Genomic DNA, 23,569 nt, shown 5'->3' with positions numbered 1-23,569 from the left:
ACAGTTTTAATTTAAAGTTATTTCCAACATTCAGTTCAAATTTCGGATCCATCATTTCGCTAAAAGCATAGCCACCGTCGTCAAAATTGCTAACCAATCAGTGCTGCCTCACATTGCTTTTAAGCTTCTGACTAACTTTGCTGAAAACACGAACATTCTAAGTGGTCAGGTTCATGAGCTAGAGCCTGCTAGAAAACAGCTCAACAAAAATGACATTTTTGCGTGTCTCAAGGATCAAATTATGTGTCTCTAGTAGATTTGGTGTTGCTGAATCTGATGCCAGAAATTTCCCAGCACGTCACAATTTTTAGCTACAGGTCGCCAAAATTGTATAAAACAGTGGTTTTATTGATGTTTACCTAAAATTTGATGTATTTTTGTGATCTCATCCACCAAGCATGCAAAAGAAGACTTAAACTTACGTTTTAGATATATTTTGGTTGATTTGTTGGTTGGTCACGACTAAATGTAGATTAAACTGAATTTTTCAACATGCTTGCAGTCTCCATACAAAATTCTTCGTTTCTCTTATATGGGAAAATACAATACTTTTCTAAATCATCTTTTCTGCATCAAAAGTATTCTAATCTTCGATGATAAGTATTGTTATACACATAAAGTTTGAGTTCTGTGGCAAATTAAACAAATAAATTGCCTTACAAGCTGCCATACTTGCATGCAAGTTGGCTGAAATAGTCATTTTTTGCATTTTCAACCACCAATATCTCAAAAACTAGACGTGCTATGATATTTCTGTAAACGGCAATGGATTCAGCAACCCTTAATTAAGTTAATAGAGGTATTTTGATGATGGAGACAAAAACGTGTTCCGCAGTGGAATATGATCAAATGACATGCACACTACCCGAGCAAAGGCGGATAACTGGATGATATTAAATTGATAACAACTTTTATTATCGCTGTTATCATTTTGATATTATGTTATCAATGGTAACCGATGATAACAAAATTTGTTATCATTGTATCGTGACAGACATTTTTGATAACAGGTTGATAACAAAATATGTTATCATACATGTTTTCTATAACATTTTTATAAACCGTGTGTCATTAAACAAAGTTGAATTTTCGCCATACAAAATTCTGCAAAATTATTTGGAGCGTAAGTTTAATCTAAAACACTCATCTCTCGAAATTTTCCCTGAATTATGACCATAAAATTCAAAATTATATGATGACGTCAATTTAGTTATCATTTTGAACTACATGATAACATAATTTATTATTACTTTGTTATTCGACAAACAAATTTGAGTTCTCATTTCTGTTATGTTGGCTGTTAATTCAGCCAAGGTGATAACAAAATCAGTTATCAAATGATGATAACCAGGTAACAAGATTTGTTATTATTTTGCTATTCAACTTTGCTCGGGTAGCGCCACGTAGCGTCAAAATTGCTAACCAATCAGTGCTGCCTCAGATTGATTTTAAGCTTCTGAACAACTTTGCTGAAGACACGAACATTCTAAGTGGTCAGGTTCATGAGCTAGAGCCGTCTAAAATATGACCAATTTACATACACACTAGCGCCACGTAGCGGCAAAATCGCTAACCATTCAGTGCTGTTTCAGATTGCTTTTAAGCTTCTGAACAACTTTGCTGAAGACACGAACATTCTAAGTAATCAGGTTCATGAGCTAGAGCCTGCTAGAATATGACCAAATTACATGCACACTAGCGCCACGTAGCGGCAAAATGGCGCATTAAAATTTTCAGCTGATGAACGCCGTAAGGCTTTTGAACAACTTTGCTGAAGACCGCAGCTTTCTAGAAAGTAAGGTTTCCAAGATATTGCGTCATTAGTGTAATAGCTTACGGGTGATGCTAAACATTTTGGGGGGTGCTGCAATATTCAATTTAGGTGTTGCAATACTAGATGATGCGATTTCATACTTATGGCGGGTAGTGTAACTGTGGAAGTGCTCATAAAAACACTAAGCTGAGAAGCAGGCTCTGTCCTAGTGGAGACGTAACGCCAGAAAGAAGAAGATATGTGTAAAAATTTCGTCAGGGATTTCTTTAGAATAAGAGCCCTTCAGAAATTATTCCAGAAAAATTTCCAACGTTCCTCCTTCAATGTCTCTATGATTTGAAGAGTTACTTTTTTAGTATTTTTTTTCTGAAAAATTGCTCAAGTAATTGTCCAAATGTTTTCCCCGAAGTTCCATCAAGGATTCCTCCCAGCATATGACCAAAAACTTATTTTAAGGAACTTCCTTTATAGATTTCTGCGAGATGTTTGTCTAGGGATTTAGAACTTCATCAAATTTATGTGTAAGAACTTTTTCCAATGTTTTTTTCTTCAAGGATTTCTCCAGTTTGTTTCTCTAAGAATAGCTCTCATGTGCTTTTTTTTAAAGAATTGTTTCACATATGTTTCCTAAAACAGTTTGCAGCAATTTATTCCGGATATGTGTTTAATAATATCTCCAAGCAAATATTCAAAAATCAAAATAAGACAGTATTTATCCAAAATATTCCTCATATATTTCTTAGGGTCCATACTGTGACGTCATCAGAAATCCCTCAAGTGATTCTGTTGAGAGTTTTGCAAGGAATTTCTTTGGGGGATTTCTTCAAGGATTACTTATATGGTACTTGTATTTCTTCAAGGAATCTATGTAAATGGAGTTTCTCCAGAATGTTTTTCAAGAAATCCTTCAAATTTCTTTGAAAAATGTTGAAGAACTTTTCCAAAATTTTTTTACAGAAAGACGATAAGGATTCCTTTTCAACTTGCACCAGGTATTCATTTCGTATTTATTTTCAGTTAGGCTTGGCAAAGACTTAGGGAGGCTCCAGAGATTTTTTCCATTAATCCTTCCAAGGAAGTCTTTAAGAGATATCTTCATATATTTCTGCCGGAATTAACCAGGCTCTTCATTAAATAATTCAACGGATCAGGTAATCATTTTTTTTCTGCATGGTATTTACCCGAAATTAGTTCAACCAGTCCTGCAAAACATAAAGTCAATTGCCATATATTCCTACCAACTAATTTCCCCAAATCATCTAATGTAGCAATAGTTCCCCAAGAAATATCTCTAAGATAATTCAAGCCAAAATTCCTCCAGGCGGTACTTCAAAAGTTCCTACAGATCTAACTTGAAAGATGTTTTCTGGACAATACCCGGAGGAATTTATGAATAAAATTCTGAAGAGATCTTCTAGTAAATCTCCAAAAAAATATGATAGTAACCAATGAGAATATATACTAAGGTGTGGAAGAAGAAGCAATGGCTATGTATTAGTAAAGAGAAAAAACGTAAACAAAAATAACTACGTCACTAATTTACACGGCTTCTTATGGGAGCTCGCCCGCTTGTAGTTGTGAAACATTTTGCACCGTACACGGATGTCACGCACACTAAATGTCGTCTTCCTCACCTCGGTATATATTCTCATTGGATAGTAACTGTTTTTACGTATCCACTGTGGATAAAAGTAACTGACAGTGAAGAATTTTTATCAAAAGCATCCAGAAATTTCACCAGCACTCACTGCATACAGAAGAGACCTTCCGTTAAAAATAGAGACTTTATACAGACTTGCCTTGAAATAGTGACCAATTCTCTAAATAGGGACCTGCTACCCGCCCTGTAACATAGAATCGTATGTATTCGGGGTTTTCCATTTAACCGCCTACTTGATTACTTGGTTCGCGAAAAAAAAATACCGCACGATAACAATAATGCCCACCGCTCCCAACCGACGACGACCATGATCGCTTCTTTTCTACCCACCGACCGCCACCGCACAACGACCTCGCTTCTTTTCAGTAGCCTAGCAGCGCGCTCATCGCCTCCTATGATTCATCTTTTTATAGAATTTTGCTTCCCGTCTGCACCACCGTCGCGTCGTTCGCCGTGGCCTTCGGTTCTCCACCCGGCGGCCTTCATCGTCGCATCAAGCGCGTATGTGAGTGTGCGTTTTTTTTTTTTTGCGCTGCCTTCGTTCAGTGTGTAACCGAGGAAGGTTGTTCAAACGATGTGAGCACACCGAAATCGCCCCTCAAAGTTCAAGGTCATTGAAATGTCGTCGTCATCGTCAAAACCGAATTAAGGTCGTTGTCACTTGGGCGCGCTTTGGTCGTAGTGATCGCTGAACAAAAGATCGGCCTCGATCGCTCGCACACACACTCTCTCTCGCTAGGTGGCCTAATGGGGAGTTTGAAGGACGCTGCTCTTTCTCTTTCCCGCTGATTGAGGGTCAGCCCGAGTCGGTGGGTGGCGGCGATGGATTGGGGATGGGTGGGATCGTGTTTGAGAAACGGAGTGGCCTCGGGTTCGTGTTTTTTTGCGCGACAGGAAAGAGGAAACGACGAAAAGATGACCTTCGCGAACGTGTGCGTGCGAAGACTCGCAAGAGGTTCGCCATTGTCCGTCGTGTCCGACCGCCTTTTGTGCTCTAACGGGGGGTGGAAGGTTTTCCGTCGTCAAATGACACGACCATGACGCGGTGCTTTTATTATGGGTTGCTTCCTTCCTAGCCCCTGGCTGGAGTGCTTTGGTGGACACCGCACGACTTTGTCCCCAGGGAGCAGCATTGTGGCAGTGTAGTGGTGAGCGGTGGATCCTCTTCCAGAGGGGTGCGCCATGTTTGCTATCCATGGGTTACTTGGATCGCTCCACTCCACATCGCCACCCTGACCCTCTCTGACCATGGGAACGAATGTGGATTGTTTTGATTGGATGTGGATTGATTGAAATTGGATTGATTGACTCTCTTGTTCCCGAATGCTGACGGAGACGGCCTTTGGGCTAATCACCGACCGACATATTGTGGGGTAGTTTTAGAGTCGTCTTTTCTGATTGGTTGATCGCAAAGCTCCTCGCGGTCGGATTCTGCGTTTTGGCCTTTCCAGGTGACTCGTGTGCGCAGTTAGTCGACCGATTCGGATGCTTTCTTCTTGATTAGAAGAAGTGAAGCGATGGTATCTTCAGTCCCTGGCGATGGCGTTGTTTGAATAAATTAATCCGAACGGTTTCGGAATAAATTAACTTCGTTTGTGGTTATGTGTCTGAATCGAAGATTTTCTTTTTTGATTTTGTGGGGAATGTTTATTATAATTTTATATTCTTAGTTGGATTGAAACTGCATTTTACATTTTAGATTTAACCGCTATTCTTCACCTAATTTATCATTTAGCCTCCATCTAGAGGTAACAGAAGTCATTTGAATTTTACTTCGCTTTACGCTTTGTCTTGTGCCAAGCTATTAAGCTTAAAAGATTTTTTTCCAAAATGTTGCCGAACATTCATCGTTTTGTTCCTAAAATTTCTTTCTAGACATTTTTTTCAAATACACTAATAATTCTCCGAAATATATTATTTTGACCAAAATTACACTCAGAAACTTGTTCAAAAGTCTTAATAGTACTGTAAGAAAGAAACCTTAATCAAAAAATAACTTATATGAATCAAACAATAAACTTTTTTTCAGTTGCTCCATTTAGGTATTTAATCAATCTTTCCAGACGATAAGGAAATGCCACACGCATTCATTCCTTTATTTAGTTAACATCTAAACAGATAACACTCAATCAACAATTTCACGCCACAATATTCGGTTCGTGGCCGCAGCTCTCCATCTTCGGTTTTGCTCCACGCTCGCCAAATCGATACGCACATGATCCGCCCACCTAGCTAGCTATGCTCCACGCCTTCTTGTACCAATCGGATCCGAAGCGAGCACCATCTTTGCAAGGTTGCTGTCCGGTATTCTTGCAACATGCCTTGCCCATCGTATCCTTCCAGCTTTGGCCACCTTCTGGATACTGGGTTCGCCGTAGAGTTGGACGAGCTCGTGGTTCATCCTTCGCCGCCACACACCGTTTTCCTGCACACCGCCAATGATCGTCCTAAGCACCCGACCGTCCAAGACTCCAAGTGTTTGCAAGTCCTCCTCGAGCAACGTCCACGTTTCATGCCCGTAGAGGACTACCGGCCTTATGAGCGTTTTTTGGTGCGGGTATGAATCTTTGTTGAGGTCATAGTAGGCCCTACGATAATACGCCTCCGTATTTCACGGCTAAAGTTATTGTCAGCCGTCAGCAAGGATCCAAGGTAGACGAACTCGTCGACCACCTCGAACGTATCCCCGTCTATCATAACGCAATATAGGGTACTCAATGGATGTCTGACAGCTTTATATGCGCATATAATGCCAATATAGCGTGCGATTATAATGCAAAGATATTATCGTGCTTCTCTACACCACTAATGCTAATATTAGACCATGTAAAAACCGTCAGTCGTTTTCGTCGGATTTTTGGGAGATTTTTTATGCTTTCACGAACGTACACGCTGGTACACGAGGTAAATGAATGAATGATTGTGGTAGTGAGAAGGTTTATGGTTTGCTCCCTCTTACCACTACTTGCAAACACTAAGCACCTGGCTTAGTTGTCAAAACACCTGATCAGTGGCGCGGAAAGTGGGTAGGTAAGTCAAAGGATTGTCCTACGCACGATTTATTCATTTATTATCTAGAAATAGATGAGGAAATTATTATTTAAACCTCACTGGTTCTAAAGACAACCAATTTGGTCTGTTTTTGTCAAATTTGTTTAGTAAAATTGATTTTAAAAGGATATGAATTTAAAGATTATTCATATTGATTAATATGAATGATTACAAAAGTTGATCCAATGAATAAACCTAAAGACTGGATTGGTAGTAGGTTTCTATTTAGAGACTTGGTCTCTACTTTAATGTAAATTTCTTAAAAGTTTATATTTTTAATGGAAGGTCTTTAAAGTATCTATTTTAACTAAAATTGTGCTAGCCTTGAATCCTGATGCAAAAAGCTCCAAAGAAACCTTCAGAGGGTTCAACAGGCTCTTCATGAATTTCGTCTCAGATTTCCCGAGGAAAAATTTCAGGGATGATCATAGTTATTCTATTTAGTACCCTTTCAGGTCGTCCTACAGGACTCCCCCCTGAAATTCTTCTGAAGATTTTTCTACCAATTCATCCAACGATTTTTCAAACGTTGCTTGGAAGAATATCCACAGAATTTGTTCCAGGAAATCCTCAATAACTCCTGAGCTACTTTAGTAATTTCTTCAGGTATTACTTTGATTTTTTTTTTTTCAAAAACTGTCCTGGAATTTCTCCCAGATATTTTCTCACTAATCCTTCAACCGAATTCGACAGTTGTTACTTTAGGAGGTCTTCCAACTAATTTTACAGAATTTCTTCCGTGGAGATCCACAAAAGTATATTCCAGAGTGTTTGAAAAAATAGCTTAAGGGTTTTTTTTATGAAAGCCTGCAAGACTTCCTACGCCTGATCAAGTAGACTTCTTGAAGAACTCAATTATCTAGGAAATCTTCTAAAACTTCCTCAAGAGTCAAAGAATAATTGCAGAGATCCCCTTGTTCATTTTGGGTGATTTTGAAAAATGAAACAAGTTTTATCAGAGGTTTTTCAAGGATTTTCTTCAAAAATACCTCCCGGATTTATTTTTTGCAAAAAAAAAATCCTTAACATTTCCCTGGATACGTTCCTGGAGGAACATCTGAAAAAACACTTTTAAGGCTTAGTTGAGTAAATCTCAAAGAATTACAGGAGGAATTTCTGTAGAAATCTTAGAAGGAATCTCTGGAGCGATTGCTGAAGGTATCTTTGGAGAAATCTGTAGTTGAAATCTTGGTTAAATCGTAAAAGACATTTTTTGAGGAAATCCATAGTAATTTCTGGAGAAGTTTTTGATAGTAATTTAGAAGATGACCCAGGGAAATCGATGGATGAATCACTGGATAAAATTTTGGAGAAGTTAGGACTTTCTTGGAAGTTTTTTCAAAATATTTTTGGAGGATTTCAGAATATTTCTGAAACAATCTTTGTAGAAAATTATTTTTGTGTTTCTTCTGTGGAAATCCTGATTGAATACATGAGATATTCTAAACAACATTCTTGGAGAAATTTCCTATTAAAAATCACTAAATGAAATCATTTAGAAATTTCTGAACAATATCTGAACATTTGGGCAAACACCTCACTAAATTTCTAATTAAATTCCTAGATAAAATAAAAAAAACACAAACACTTGTCGCAATATCATGGAAAATTCTTTAAAAAATGTCTTAAATCTCAGATAAATTTCTGCTCTGATGCTATGATGAATCACACTCGTATGTATATGTATATGTACTCGTATGTATATGTATGGTTTTGAACGTGAATGCGCTTCTGGAACCAATACAGTGCTTAGAATGGTATCGGGCTTATGTGCAGAGGAAGTGCTGTTATCAGGCGTGTCAGCATTTTTAGTGTTATTATAATATCTGTATGCATCTATGATGCTGATTTAGGGCTTATATTATGACTATTGATAGTTCAACGAAATGATTCAAATCGTTCAAGCTTTAAAGAGCACGTTACTCTAGCGATAGAACCAAAACCGTGAATTTCTTCAAGGACAATATCGAAAAGTTTTAGCAACATTTTCAACTGCTCTAGAGAAGTTGAGTTGATCTTACAAACTTTTTTATGGTTCTAAGTGCTGTATTTATCCTCTATGTACAATAACACGGGGCTATTTTTCTATTATTTGTTATTATATTTAAAACTTTTCAAAATAATTGGCACATGTCTTAAAAAAATGCACGCAACTCAAAAAGTTTAAAAATGCAAGAGCTGTGCAAAGAAAGGTGAAAATTTTGCAGTTGCTTTTATATTCAAAAAACATGTTTCCAATTACAAAAAAAAAATTGAATACTTTCATCGACATATCCACTTATTATTCTAATAGAATATCTAAATACAGGAGTTATTCAAAAAAAAAAATAGGAAAAAAATAATTTCAGAATTTTGTTAAGATATGTGTAAATGAGATTTTTCCAGGAAACCGTACAATAATTCCCACATAAGTTGCTACTTAGATATTTTAAGTGATTCTCCCAAAAACTTTTATATAGATTTTTTCCAGGTTAATCCCAAATATTGATGGAAAAAAAAACTTTTCCGTGGATTTTTGCATGGAATTCTATTTAGAATTTTCCCAGGAATTACTCATTAAATCGAAGAAGTTGATCCAGGGAATTCCCCAGTAGTTCAGAGATTGTTTCTGCCGTTCTCCCGAACATCCATCGAGTATTTTTCAAGTAAATTCTCTACGAATTGCTCAAAAGTTCATATAAGGATTCATACCAGCAATACTACATCAATAATTTCAATACTTTCCCCGTTATTTCTACATAAATTTATTCTGGTATTGCCTCAATGGGTTCACAGGGATTCCTTCGGTAAATCCCACAAGATACTATTCAAGGATTCGTTTGTTCATTTTTAAATTTCAATTTCCAATTCCCCAAATCGTTCAAGACTTCCTCAAAAGCCCAGAAGTTCTCTTGGAGATCGTAGCAGGAGTTTATCAGACAATTCTTTTGGAAATACCTTTCGGAAATTTTTAAATATTTTTTTCTTAATACACAATTTCTTGGAAAAAAAAAAAATGTTGATCAGTCTTCAAGGACTTTTTTGGAAAATATCTCTTAAAATCTGGGGAAATTCCTGAAAGAATCTTTGGACAAATTCCTGAAATAGTAACTCTAAGGTACCCTTCAAGACATTTCTGTTTGGAATCTGCAAGAAATCATCAAGGAAAATTTTGGAAGAAATCCCTATACGAAAATTATTGGCATACACTAATTTACATATAATGCAATTTACATTGAAATTAAACTGAAAAGCTGAAAATTATGTATTTTGGATGCACGAAGGAGCTGCAAATTTTCGGTTTGGAAGTCTCCAGAATTCCTTCGACGATATTGCAAATATCATAGAGGAAAACGAACGCTGTGGGCTTCGTAGCCGTGCGGTTAGTGTCACCAGGCATTTGGCCGCATCGTGCTAGGGAGTGTGGGTTCGATTCCCGCCTCAGGTCGGTAAACTTTTCGTGAGGAATGTTTTCCAACTGTGCCACTGGGTGTTGCATGCTAGTCCGTTGTCTAGTGTGGTGCTTCCTTCAAAGGGCATAAATGCCCACTGGAAGCATTAACGTGTCAGTGTCTTTTCAAACGCTATGTCTGAACCCAGATAACAAAAATCGAATATACCTCGGATTTTTTCCCGCTAGAGATCAGTTTTTGGTCTACAATTTCATAATCCGAAGGTGATGGGGATCGTCATCGTTGGCGCAATAAACCAATTATTGAAAGCAGCTTTGCAAAATATTCTATCGTAAACAATCAAAATTTCACCGATGAAAAGTTAAAAAACTTTTCAATTATGGAAATCTAACCCAGTACGGAACTCTAGTGCAAAACTCCGAGGTACATTCGATTTTTACATAACATGGTTTGAATTAACACTCACACTTAAATTATTTTACAGGAATCCATGAATTTTGTGGAGGGTCAAAGCTTATTTAATACTTTTTTGTAAATATTTTTGTCTCTCGTATGCATCTTGGGCTTTTTTCCAGTAATCCTGCTAAAATTTCGTCTTTAAATTCTATATGAACTTCTTGCAGAAGGATGTTTGAATCACATTGTAATTTCAGAATTTTGAAATTTCTGCTTTGAAGTATAGAATCTTGCAAACAGATTATTTGAATAAGTGTGTTGTTTCCCCATCTTTTTTTAATTAATATGTTTATATTTTTATTTCTTTTGTTAAAACAATCGTTTTTCTAACATTTTAAGTGATACCTACATTTTTGATGTTTTTCCTACTACTTTTTGTGAGAAACATACGTCACACTCTTATCACAGACATATCTGTGCTGGTCGTTGCTATTTGTAACAGATATAGTTTTGTTTGCTCTTTTAAAGTAAAATATTTTTTATGCAGCTTGTTTCAGTAAAACTTGGAATTGGTTTGTGCAAATCTTCAGTTTTCTAATCCAGATTCGAAGTATCCAATTTAAGCTCATGTCTTTTAGTGTTCACTAGAACTCATTCTCCGTTTGACATCGTCTCAAAAGCTGTGCGACAAAATTTCATGGGTCAAAGTCACATCAATTTTCGCCCTGGCTTGTTTTGATTTCCTCCCAATGTTGACCACCATCCAACAGGGTCAATCCTGTCTACAGCTCGCGCATAAAGGAGAAATCATGCCCCGAGTAACCCGTAAACCAAGGAGAAGCAATGGCACAAGATAAAATGAAAGATCCAGCGTTTTGCAAAACTTACTTCTCTTGGTCCCAAAGGTTTTCACTGTCGTTGTTTTTCTCTATTCATATATCCAAGGAGTTTTGTGGTGATTTCGCTTAATGCCTTTCCTCTCGCATCCCAAGAAGACGACGACGACGACGACGACGACGATTCCGACGACCAGAGTTTATTGACACTGGCCGACACGACTTGTGCTGCTGCTGCTGATGTTGCTTCTCGCTCACTCCACCGGGTATTGGAAACACTCACTGCTGCATCCCGATACAGGTAAGAACAACCATCATCATCATGATCATCATTGGAGAACGAACGAGAAAGGTAGCGTGGGTATGTGCACGCAAAGCTCAGAAGAAAAATAAAACAACACGATCGCCTTTTATGCTGCGGTGACTCTTGGCACTCTCTTCTTGCCTTCTATCAGCCTCCTTTCACACATTCACGCGATTTGCACAACACTGGATCAACGAAGGCTGTTTTGGAGGCCACTCACTCTTCGTCTTCGTCGTCGTTGGTTGATTCTTGGTTGCTTTGTTGGACCTTTCTTTTGCCAGCCGCAACCTCCAAGCTACTTGGATGGTGTCTCTTTTCGCTTATTTTTTATTCCACCACAAACACCTTTCCATTATTGTTGTTGTTGCTGATGATGTTATTACATTTGTTTCAGCTCACCTTCCACGCGCCGTCAGTGTATTGGTGCACGATGTAAAGGAATCGAAATCAAATCGAGGTGAACAAATTTTAGGCGAAAAAAAATCTGCACTTTTACTCAGCTTAAACCTCCGATTGCAAACTCGTTTGTCAATAACCATCACCAATTTTTTCTCACAAAAATGTAAAATATTTAATTGTTAAAACAACAACTTTCAAGCCTACTATTCTTGCACTAAAAATTGCATCTTTGTTCTGTTCACTATGAAAGCAAATCTAGTTTACCATTCACTTCTAATACTATCACTTCATTTCCCTTTTTCGCTCGCCAGTCATATCAGCTTCAAGGTCGATTGTTTCTATCCATTCGACGGGGCATAAACAAAACACACAATATTGCACAATGGAAGCAACACGACACAACGAATCCAAACTATCTCGAGTTGAATGGATCAAACCACACAATAAACACCGAAACCCTTTTTCTTCGCTTCCGTCTCGCTCTTTCTTCTTCGCAGGAAATCTCGTTGGATCGTTTTCGTACGCAAATTCGTTGCCACAATGGTTTCAAACAGCGTTTTTTTTTTTTTGGAAGAGTAACTACTAGGTACTTTTTGCTTTCGAAAACAGAAATACTAATTACCAATAGTGTCTAGTGTGCGAATGGGAACAGAAGAACGGAAGATAAAACCGAGAAACGCGTTCACTCTCGCTGCCGACTCGAACTGAACTCGTCTCTCAATCGCACGCGGTGGTGACTGCACCGAGTCTAGGCTACTGCTGTCCTTCGCCTGTACACAACACAACTCGTTTCTTCGTTTCCGATCGTGTTGGCTCGACCGAGTAGGCCTTGCTCTGCTGCACTGGTGTTCGTTGCGTGCTTCGGGAAAGTCGTATTGGAATCGTGGGAGCGAGCGAGAGGGGGAGTTGGAACATAAACTCGCTATGACGCCGAAGCACGAACGGGATGGAGATAGAAACGGGTTGGTGTACAACCGAGAAGCAGCAAGTGCCGTTATTCCTCATGATGCTCGGGAACATACTCATACATTGAAGCGGATGCTCAGTGCTCAGGTAAAAAGTGCAAGAAAATACGAATGAGAAGTTGATGGTGCTGCAGGAGAGATAGCGCTTTTGGTAGTACTAATATTAGTACAATTGTAATTAGTACAGTATTCTAATCGACCGTTGAAAATAAAATAAAAATATCAAATTTGCAAACAATTTCTTTGAACAAATATGGTACACTTGGGGACCACGGTATGCATTTTTCTTTCCACTCAATAATTCTTACCTTGTTAATCGATTCTCATCATCGCGAAGTTCTTCAATTTGATAGTTGATAGACAATCATTGGCATTGTTTCTTGTAGAATTTACGCATTTCCAGGAAGTTACACAGTTGATACATCATCATTATATAACATAAATTTCCAGAGTTATCTGTCGATCAATAACGCTTTCAAATGTTTCATTGAACACTACGACATAAATTTAAAAGCACTACAACAGTTAATTTAAATGTTAGAACATCACAACTAACACTTTGAAGTTCAATAATCATAGAACACTACAACAGTTACTCATAAGAATATTGGAGAATTTACGGTAACATTCTTCTTCCTTATTTGTAGAGTTTAGTACAGGTTATGGGCCCAGGAACGCATGGAGGACGCTGAGGCAGCTTCGATGAGAAACCACGAGGAAGCACCTGGACGATAAGACAGGACCTGGACGAGGAGGCAGAACCTCAACGAGTAGAGCCTGGACGGGAGGTGGCTTGGACAAGGGGCCCAACAGATAGAGGCCAAGATGCGGTAGAGGCTGGACATGTGCGGCGCTGGCTGATCGGAGAGGACGAGCTCGGAAGTGCTGGAGGAACTCGGAAGTCAAGAGGAGCATGGAGGACAGTGCGGTTGAACAAGAGGTATATGGTGCGGTATAGGAGCTCGAGGCTAGGGGGAGTTCAGCAGCTAGGAGGAGCTTAGAGGACAGGAAGAGCTCAGAGGCAGATATGCGGTTCGGAGGTATTGTGATGAGGAGGAGTGTTGGAGAGCATAACACACCCTGCAGTGGAGAGAATTGTAGAGATAACGCTTAGTGAGTAAGATTGTAAATATATATGTACCCAGACTTGGAATAAAAAAGAGGTGCTGGCTAATAGCAATATCAATCATTAGCCTGCGGTATAGAACAGTAGCCGCATTGGTTTTTATTTGTAGCAGTGTAGTTTAATTATTTCAACAGATAATTCTTCTACACTTGGTCTTTTGTACTGCAGACTAAAGCAATGGGTTTCCTTTGCATATACCTTTACCATTCAGTAAAGTTTCTAAGCTCCCTACATCTCTTGGCAGACTGGACATTAAGTTACATGTTTAAAGTCTTTTAACGGACTGGTATCTCGCAGATACCCTACGTTTCTAAAAATGAACATTATTATCTTCGTTTATTCATATGTATATGTTTACAATGATTATTCCTAACATTTTTTCAAGAAACGGACTGCATGATGTGTGTTATTCCTACTGCTGAAATGGACCAGGGTTGTTTCATCCTCTTAATTTCGTATGCAGAGATAGACCAGAATCATTCATGATGTTCTTTCACTCTCTAATCTGACTAAGAACGATTTGTCTTATTTCTTATTTTTCTTTTTAGAAATGGGCCGAATTTTCACAATTTCCCTAAGTCCTTCCTACAGAACCGGACCATGTTTTCTAACCTCTTCGTTTCTTACGGAGAAGTAGAATGGAATTACTTAAAGTATCTCCTCTTGCTACTGATCATAAATGAACTGAAATTCCTACACTTTTCTGTAGAAAAGGACCGAATTTTATATCTTTCTGCCTTCCATTTGTAAAAACGGATCAGGATCCTAGTAGCTATTTTTGTAGACTGAAGTAACTTAACGAATGCTTTTTATTTCGCATATTATATTCCTACGACAATTTGCGTTTCTGTAGCTTCATTCTCTAAATAAATCGAACCTTCTTGATCTCTGAACTTTATTTCTACGGGAACAGATCAGGATACTTAACCCTCTTTGTTTCTTATTGAGATGAAGACCAGAATTACTCAGTGTATTTGATTTACTCCGAATGCGTCTTAGATTCTTACGTGGCGTCCTTATAAAGATTTAAAATTTTGGAATGAAGCATTACAGTTTGTAAAAATTTTACAGATCAAGCATTGGCTAATAATGAAAATTAAAAATGAACTTTACATGTAATATACCTTAAATTGGTAAACCATTATCTCTTTTGTTTCTTTTTTTTTTAATTTGAATTCCATAGTTCATTCTGAAATTAAACCAAACCATTGTACCTATTTAATTGTTGTTTATTCAATCTATTTAATTGTAATGCGACTATTGAATTGATAACTTGATTTTAACTCACACTTGTTGGATTCTGTAAAGACCTCCGAATGGGTATTGGGTTGGGTTTCCTGCGGTGCAATTGATTGGCTATTGGCACAATTATCCACAGGGCCAAGCTAACTGTCCTTCTAGCATAGATCGATATCACGAAGATACACCACTCCACGGAAACACTTTTGGGCACTAAGGGTTCACTGAACTCACTTTTATTGCAAAGGATAAAAAAAACTTGGCTTCATGCACTTGCCTAAATTTATTTGATTCCTGTCGCATCGGTGGTTGACTAAACTTTAATGTACATAGTGAGGATTGAACTACCCAGCAGAGTATCAGAGAAGAGACCAGAGAGCAAAGAAAATTTCTACACTAGGCTTAGGATTCCTAAGGCAATTGTGGAAAGAAATTATTATTATAATGTATACACCTTATAAAATGTAATACTCTACTCGAATGAAATAATATCTAACGTGGTGAAAATCCACTAGAAATGAAGGCGTAAATATTTCTGAATAAAATTTATTTAGTTGTTCGTTTAATCATTTGTAAATAATATAATTAAATATATCAAATAAATTTATTCGTATCGTCAACTCTCCTTTGCTCGATATTCTGTAACTTGATATTTTCCCTAACTCGATGGAATACGAGGTGTGTCGATACCTCTCTTACTCGAAGATCCCTTCAATATCGAGTAAAAATAAGTTGACTGTAGTTCTTTTCATATTTTTTTTTTATTTCGAGGATACAATGAACTGAATTCTAAGCTATATTTCTATAGAATGACCAATAAGTCAAACTAGTTTAAATTTCCCTCTGAGACTCAATAGATAAAACACAAATGTTGTTGAAATATTTTATGTATGTGGTTTTCAAATGCATTACTAAGATTTATTTTGCTCTTCATTGATCTCAAAACTCAAAACCAAATCCGTATTTTTTCAATACACAGGTCAAAACCAAATCCGTATTTTTTTCAATACACAGCTCTCAATACAACAACTTAATACACTTATCTCAGTTCTTATTAATGTTCGAATCCTCTGAGCAGAATCTCAATAGAGAAACTTAAAAGTAGATGAAGGATACGAGTAACTGACACTGAAGAAGACTGCAAGTGGTAGTCGAAATACGCGTATCTGTCAAAGGTAAGCATTTAGGAGCGGAATTAAAAAGTACAGTTAATAAATAATGAAAATAACGTTCTTACACTTTCAACTGTCATTAACAAACAGAATTTTCTAAGTATCATGAAAATTTTCAATTTTCAATCGATCAAGAAAGTGCTTTTTTTCTGATCGCAGTTCGCAATTGAAAAGAAATGTCAGTTCAAACGGGAGTCGCTGTAGAAAATTTCTGCATGGAATCGGCAAGCAATTTCTTCAACGATTCCTTTTCAGCAGCAAATCAGGCTTATCAAATAAAATGTATCATTTAGGACACCGCCTGACTTCCACAAATGAAATTTATTCAATGGACTCGCAAATTTTACTTCTTTTCACTTTCATTTCTTTAAATGTTCCTAGCACAAAATTGTCCACCAGTAAACGTTCGTTTAGTTGATTTCTTATTTCATCTAAACACAACGCTAGTTTCTACTCCTGCTTTACATTTAAACAATCGCGGGTCCATTTTTAAAATCGTCGACAATGTAACATAGCGAATAAATCAGTTCTAATTCGGATCAATACTTTCACAAGAATGACGTTTATTATCCTCAAACCTATTCAATGCGTAGAATCCGGATATCGAATTATATCGCGAATTCGATTAGGCGTGAATATATCATGAATCGCAGTTGACTCCCAGATCCTTACCTTATCCCACTATTCCAATATCCTTTCCATGACAACTGTGGAGATGCTTCAACAATGGTTGTCTAACTAACATTCCTTCTCTTCCCCGATGACCGAGGACGTGGCCGGCGCCTTTATTGACTTGTAAAAATTGAGCTCTCTTTTTATGCACAATGAGAATGGTCAGCTGATCCCAAGCCCTATTTTTCAAAAATCTCTGTGCAACTTTGTTTGCACTGGTCAATCACGGATTAACAACTGAAGGAGACGAATTTTGAAATGGTCTACACCCTCAATAGGGTCCTAAAGCCCTGTCCCAATTTTAGTGCCAAACGCTTAAGTTTAGGTTTTCCGGTAGTTTAAGTACAAAAAACATTTTCTAGGTTTATTTTAGATTTTGTCACACCCCTTGGCTTTAACTCAAATTTTGGATGTATTTTGTTTTCCGTGTCCCTTCCGAAATGTCAGATAGGAACAACCCCACGCAAAAAAATTGTGCGGTAAAAACTACCTGTAGTATTATAGAGCAAATGGAAAAACAGTAATAAATTATTTACGATCGATGATTATGAAAATACACAAATTCAATTGTCATTGTATACACGAATAAAAACCGTTAGTGCATTTCCTTCAGTGTAATCTTAAGCATCACACGACAGTTTTCACGTCCGGTCCGAGCACAAACGATAGAAGATCAACACGAAGATGCATTCTAACAATAAGAACGAATGAGAGCGAGTGAGCCGAATCGACGCAGTAGAGAAATGCGTCGATAGAGACAGCACTGGAATATGGTGGTGGAAGAAATGAAGAAGCGAAAGAGGAAAGGAGATGGAATGTTTTCGGCAGCGCACTAGGACTCGCATTGGGATCTGTCGATGCGCAACTTCAGTCTAATGACGAATTTAAACGCGGACGGTTTGTGGTCGGGATCGTTTTAAAAAGAAAAATATAATATTCGGCCGATGTCGCAAAATTTAAAGAAAATAGTTTTTATTTTGAAAGAATACGACATGGCGCAGTCGGTATGTTCAATTTTACAAGTGATATGGTGTGAAGTGTTAAGAAGATGGTTTATGTTTGAAACGAGCTGATTAAAATTTCGGTCGTCGGTTTTATTCGCTTGATGTGTTGAAAAGCAGAATAGGTGCTGGAAGGTGGTAGAGGAGTTAAGGTAAGGTGTTCAACATTGAATAGTGACGTAATATTGACGAGATTGGTCAGACTGTTTCAAGAAGGAAATATTCAGAGAGATTTCTAATTATCATTTATTATTATTTTTATAATATGTCACCTCATTTTCAGTTAATTTATCATAAAGAAAATCAAATTTTATAACATAAAACAATTGCACTTGGAACAGGCAGTTCAATGAAGCAGACAGTGCTATTGAAAGAAAAGAAAAATATAATGTTGGTAATAAAAACGTAAAAGATGGTGAATTTGGAATAGGGTGCAACATGGTATTTGTGCTTGATTTTTATTAACTTTTAAAAGAAACTGAAAGCAGTTGCTATTAGTGCATCAGATTCCGTTCGTTGTGTTCAAACATTTGTTATAAAATAACTATTAAGCCGATTCATACTATTTTGATACAGTATTTCTCAGTCTTATGCAATAAGCAGCAATTAAAGTTCATAGCAAAATTCCAGAGAAAAGCAATACTATTGCATTTGGTACTGCATCTTAGGTTTGTATTTCCGCTCACGGTAAAAAAAAATACCAATGAATTTTATGAGAATCATATTAAAAATGCTATATTTGAATTCATAACTATAATGTTATGTTTTTGCATGGTAATTAAAAAAAATGCTTCGATAGTTGCTTGAAAGGCCTTATGTTTTGAGCAAGGAATGATTGTAATGAATGAAAATAATCTCAGACGGCTTTCTATAAATTTTTTCGAAGTTACTATAAGATATCAGAGGGAAAATTATTGTATTTATTTTAAACGAAAATTTACTGTTGAAAGTAGTGATTTGATATACAGGCATGAATGGTTACTGGTACGATGATGGTGTTTGTGAAGTTAATGTTTTTCCTTAAGGTCAGAATTAGCGGACTCTTGCTTGGCAGTTTAGATGAGCGGATTTTTTTGTATAGCACTTTAACAAATTATAGAAATGAATGAAATATTTGAGCAACAGAGCGAGTGGGCTGTTGCTAAATATGCAGATGAGCGGATTCCTGCATAGCGTTTGGCAAAAAAAAAAGTAGAAAAAAATAAAATAAAATAATAGAAGCAGAGCGAGTGGGCTACTGCTGACTATGCAGATAAGCGGATTCCTGCATAGTATTTTACAAAAAAAAAATAATAATAAGTAAATGAAAAAAAAAAAATATGCAGAAAGAAAACTATTTGAAAAGCAGAGCGAGTGGGCTACTGCTGACTATGCAGATGAGCGGATTCCTGCATAGTATTTTGCAAAAAAATAAAATAATAAGAAAAAAAGAAAAAAACAAGGAGAAAGAAAACTATTTAAAAAGCAGAGCGAGTGGGCTACTGCTGACTATGCAGATGAGCGGATTCCTGCATAGCGTTTGGCAAAAAGAACAAGAAAAAAAAATAAAAAATAAATCAGAGCGAGTGGGCTACTACTGACTGTGCAGATGAGCGGATTCCTGCATAGTATTTTGCAAAAAAAAAAAAATAATAATAATAAGAAAAAAAAAGAAAAAAAAGGAGAAAGAAAACTATTTGAAAAGCAGAGCGAGTGGGCTACTGCTGACTATGCAGATGAGCGGATTCCTGCATAGCGTTTGGCAAAAAAAAAGAACAAGAAAAAAAATAAAATAATATAAGCAGAGCGAGCGGGCTACTGCTGACTATGCAGATAAGCGGATTCCTGCATAGTATTTTGCAAAAAAAAAAATAAAATAATTAGTAAATGAAAAAAAAATATGTAGAAAGAAAACTATTTGAAAAGCAGAGCGAGTGGGCTACTGCTGACTATGCAAATGAGCGGATTCCTGCATAGTATTTTGCAAAAAAAAAAATAAAATAATAAGAAAAAAAGAAAAAAAAATGGAGAAAGAAAACTATTTAAAAAGCAGAGCGAGTGGGCTACTGCTGACTATGCAGATGAGCGGATTCCTGCTTAGCGTTTGGCAAAAAGAACAAGAAAAAAAAATAAAAAAAAAGCAGAGCGAGTGGGCTACTACTGACTATGCAGATGAGCGGATTCCTGCATAGTATTTTGCAAAAAAAAAAAAAAAAAATAATAATAATAAGAAAAAAAAGGAGAAAGAAAACTATTTGAAAAGCAGAGGGAGTGGGCTACTGCTGACTATGCAGATGAGCGGATTCCTGCATAGCGTTTGGCAAAAAAAAAGGACAAGAAAAAAAATAAAATAAAAGAAGCAGAGCGAGTGGGCTACTGCTGACTATGCAGATGAGCGGATTCCTGCATGGTACTTAAAAATTGAGAGTAAGTAAAACATATTTGAAAAGCAGAGCGAGTGGGTTACTTCAAACTATACAGTTGAACGGATAGTCCATTTTACGATACGGCAACACTGATGATATTGCTGTTACTTTCACACGTTACGACACCGCCTACTGTCAAAATTTCATTCATAAAACAAGCGATCAGCTGTTCAAAAAACGTCTCGTAAAATGGACTATTCCTGCATAGTGTTTCGCAAAAAAAAAAAGAAAAAAATAGAAGAAGAGTGGTACTTGCAGATGCAGATGAGTGGATTCGTGCAGTTAAGACTAAGTAGCCCGTCATTTGTTTTGGCAACAATGATGACTTTTCAGCATGCATTTCAAAGTGATAAAACTTATATTGACTTGAAAAAGAATCACTGTACGCGCTAACATGCATAAAGTATGCTGATACTTTTACAGCTATGTCAATGCAAAACCAACTGATTTTCTTTGATTCGAAATCGTGAGATGAATTAGCAACAATCATTAAGGCTAAGTAGCCCGTCATTCGTTTTGGCAGCAATGATGAATTTTCAGCTTGCTTTTCAAAGTGATAAAACTCAGTCTTGATAGCTTATATTGACTTGAAAAAGTATCACTGTACGCGCTTACATGTATAAAGAATGCTGATACTTTTTCAGCTGTGTCAGTGCAAAACCAACTGATTTTCTTTGATTCGAAATCGTGAGATGAATTAGCAACAATCATCAACGACGCGTACAAATTTCAATGACGGCCTACTTCGCCTTAACGACGCGTACAAATTTCAATTACGGCCTACTTCGCCTTAAAGAAAAATAAAATAATAATAAATATAACAAAAGTAGAGTGTTGAATATACTGTAAACTTTACTGTTTGTTTTATAACAACAGGATGTTAAAGGTTTGATTTTGTATAAATTTAAACTTATTATCATTTATCACAGTTTTGCAGGTACTATACTTCAATTTATACGAAAGAGATAGATAAAAACATGAAACTTCTTAATACATTTCGGGTTTGAATGATATTTGAACAGATTGTTTTGGATAGGGTTTGATTCTGGGTTTAAAGTCAATCGACCAGCCTGGCAAGCTCGTTAAATTGATTTCATCTCTAGGATCAGCCAATGTCTATCAATCTCTATCTATAAGAATTTAAAATTCGTAGAAATTTTATTCAATTTATGGAATAGATGGAAACACCAGATTACAAATACATTTGAGAGAATATCGATTAGTGAAATTTGTTTAAACAACATTTGAATTGTCTGAAACGTATATTTCTAAAGATTATGATAAACATGAAATTTATTAAGTAAACAAAATTTAATAACTGAAGTTTTGTTCTGGATTTTAATCAATCAGCCAGCCTGGCAAGCTCGTTGAACTGATTTTCTATCCGGCTTCAGCATTTATTTTCTCAATTGACTTTTCTAGGAAGATTTTGAATTCGTATGATAATAAAAGAGAATAATGAACGGCATGGAATTAGTAAATTACATATATTAAAAATGACACCGCTGAACACAATTTGATTAAACAAAATTGATATGTAGTGTAACTTTGAACTTTTTAACTTTTGATTAAATAAACGGAGAAGAATTTCTGAATAATCACAACTTAGTCATAGATTTGGTTTGCTAAAAGTTTTCAGGATGAACTGGACTAAAAATAGATCGGCTAGTCTGGCAAGCTCGCTAAATTGATTTTCTATATGGATTGAGTGATAAATATCTCAATTTATTCTTTGAGGAGAATTTCAAATTCATATCAAACAGAGTAAATATTTTAAGATGACATGCAAATACCGGGTATGTAAGATTTGAGAGGACTCAATTCAGTAACATTTTTGAAAAAAAGTACAACAAAACAAACAAGTCTAAATGTATGGAAGGAATCTCCAGAGATCGTGTGAAGTATTTTTTTTTTTTTAAGTTAATATTTGTAATATGTTTGTTATCAAATATATATTGTTACCGATGAAATAAGACTTAACATGAAAAATAAACTAGCAAGATGTTAACTGACATTACATCTAGATTTTACAATGAATTATTCGATATGTTTTTATCGAGAAAAAAATTCGAGTTTACGTAAAATAAAAATCAAAAGTATTGGAAAACATCAAGGAGCTATTTCTTTCAATATTATTATTTGTTATACCTGTGATTTCTTAAATATAACAAAAGGGGCTTTATAAATAATGGTAAGTAGAACTGATATGATAGATGACTTGACCTGTTTGGAGGAAACGAAATATTAAATCGTTTTGCAATGAATACAAGTAGATTATTTTAGCAACTATTTCATTTTGAACATTCATAAAATCGATGGTAGAGGCGTTGATAAGTAGTATGTACTTATTGATTGTTTTTTTTTAATAAAATAAAATTCAAATTTTGCCATCGATTAGTAAAATATATATGATAATAGGTAAAAAAAAAAAATAACTACCAATTTTTAATAAAAAAATATGTATTGTTCAACAGATAAATTCAAATAATATTTCTCAAGGTTGTGAAACAGATAATCCTATTAAATGCAGATAAAATAATACAAGTTCAGACACTTTTTTCTTTTTGTTTGTCTTGTTAGGGAGATGCCATGAGGTTATTTATAAAATACTAATCGACCAGATGGATTAGCTTGTAGAATTGTAATGGCTTGGCTGTAGCTTAAAAATAAGATGTATCGTTGGTCATGAGTCGAAAAAAAATAAAAACAATCTGTTTCAATGCCTTGGAAGGAATAACAGGTAAATCAATTGTTGATTTAAATGAGTACAGTCACAATCAAATAGGCTGGTAAGGTATCAACTTGAATTAATTACATTTTTTCATACATCACCATTGTTGAGCTCACCCAAATTCACAGTATTTGATTTTGGATTGAAGATAAATATACACAAGATCTTAATTAAATTTATTAATATGTATAGTTTTGATTTTGATTCGATAAGATATCACCTGTGTAGACTTGAAAAGTGGACAATAAGATTTCGACAAGGTTTCGATAAAAAAATTTCAACTGTTGTTATTGTTGTTGCCTATAAAAATAATATTGTTTCAGTTTAATAGGTGATGTTTATGTCAGGTTTTGTATACTGAAGTTTTTTTGTTTGAAACGACTTATGTGAACAAGTATCATGAACCAAGTACACATGTGTTTTTGTAAACAAATTAAAATATTAGG

General features: G+C 36.1%; 1 protein-coding gene across 1 annotated transcript in view; it reads right to left on the bottom strand.

Annotated features, from left to right (window-relative positions):
• LOC5569793 (nuclear hormone receptor FTZ-F1 beta) overlaps positions 1-12,576 on the bottom strand; it is a 153,941-nt gene extending 141,365 nt beyond the window's left edge. The window contains exon 1 of the mRNA XM_021848010.1: positions 11,162-12,576. The gene's annotated coding sequence lies outside the window, so the exon portion shown is untranslated. The remainder of the gene's footprint in view (positions 1-11,161) is intronic.
• Positions 12,577-23,569: the final 10,993 nt, after the last annotated feature.

This window comes from Aedes aegypti, chromosome 2 (assembly GCF_002204515.2).
Source record: "Aedes aegypti strain LVP_AGWG chromosome 2, AaegL5.0 Primary Assembly, whole genome shotgun sequence".
Classification (NCBI taxonomy): Eukaryota; Metazoa; Arthropoda; class Insecta; order Diptera; family Culicidae; genus Aedes; species Aedes aegypti.
The sequence above is the reverse complement of the archived record's forward strand: the minus strand, read 5'-3'. Positions and strand labels throughout refer to the sequence as shown.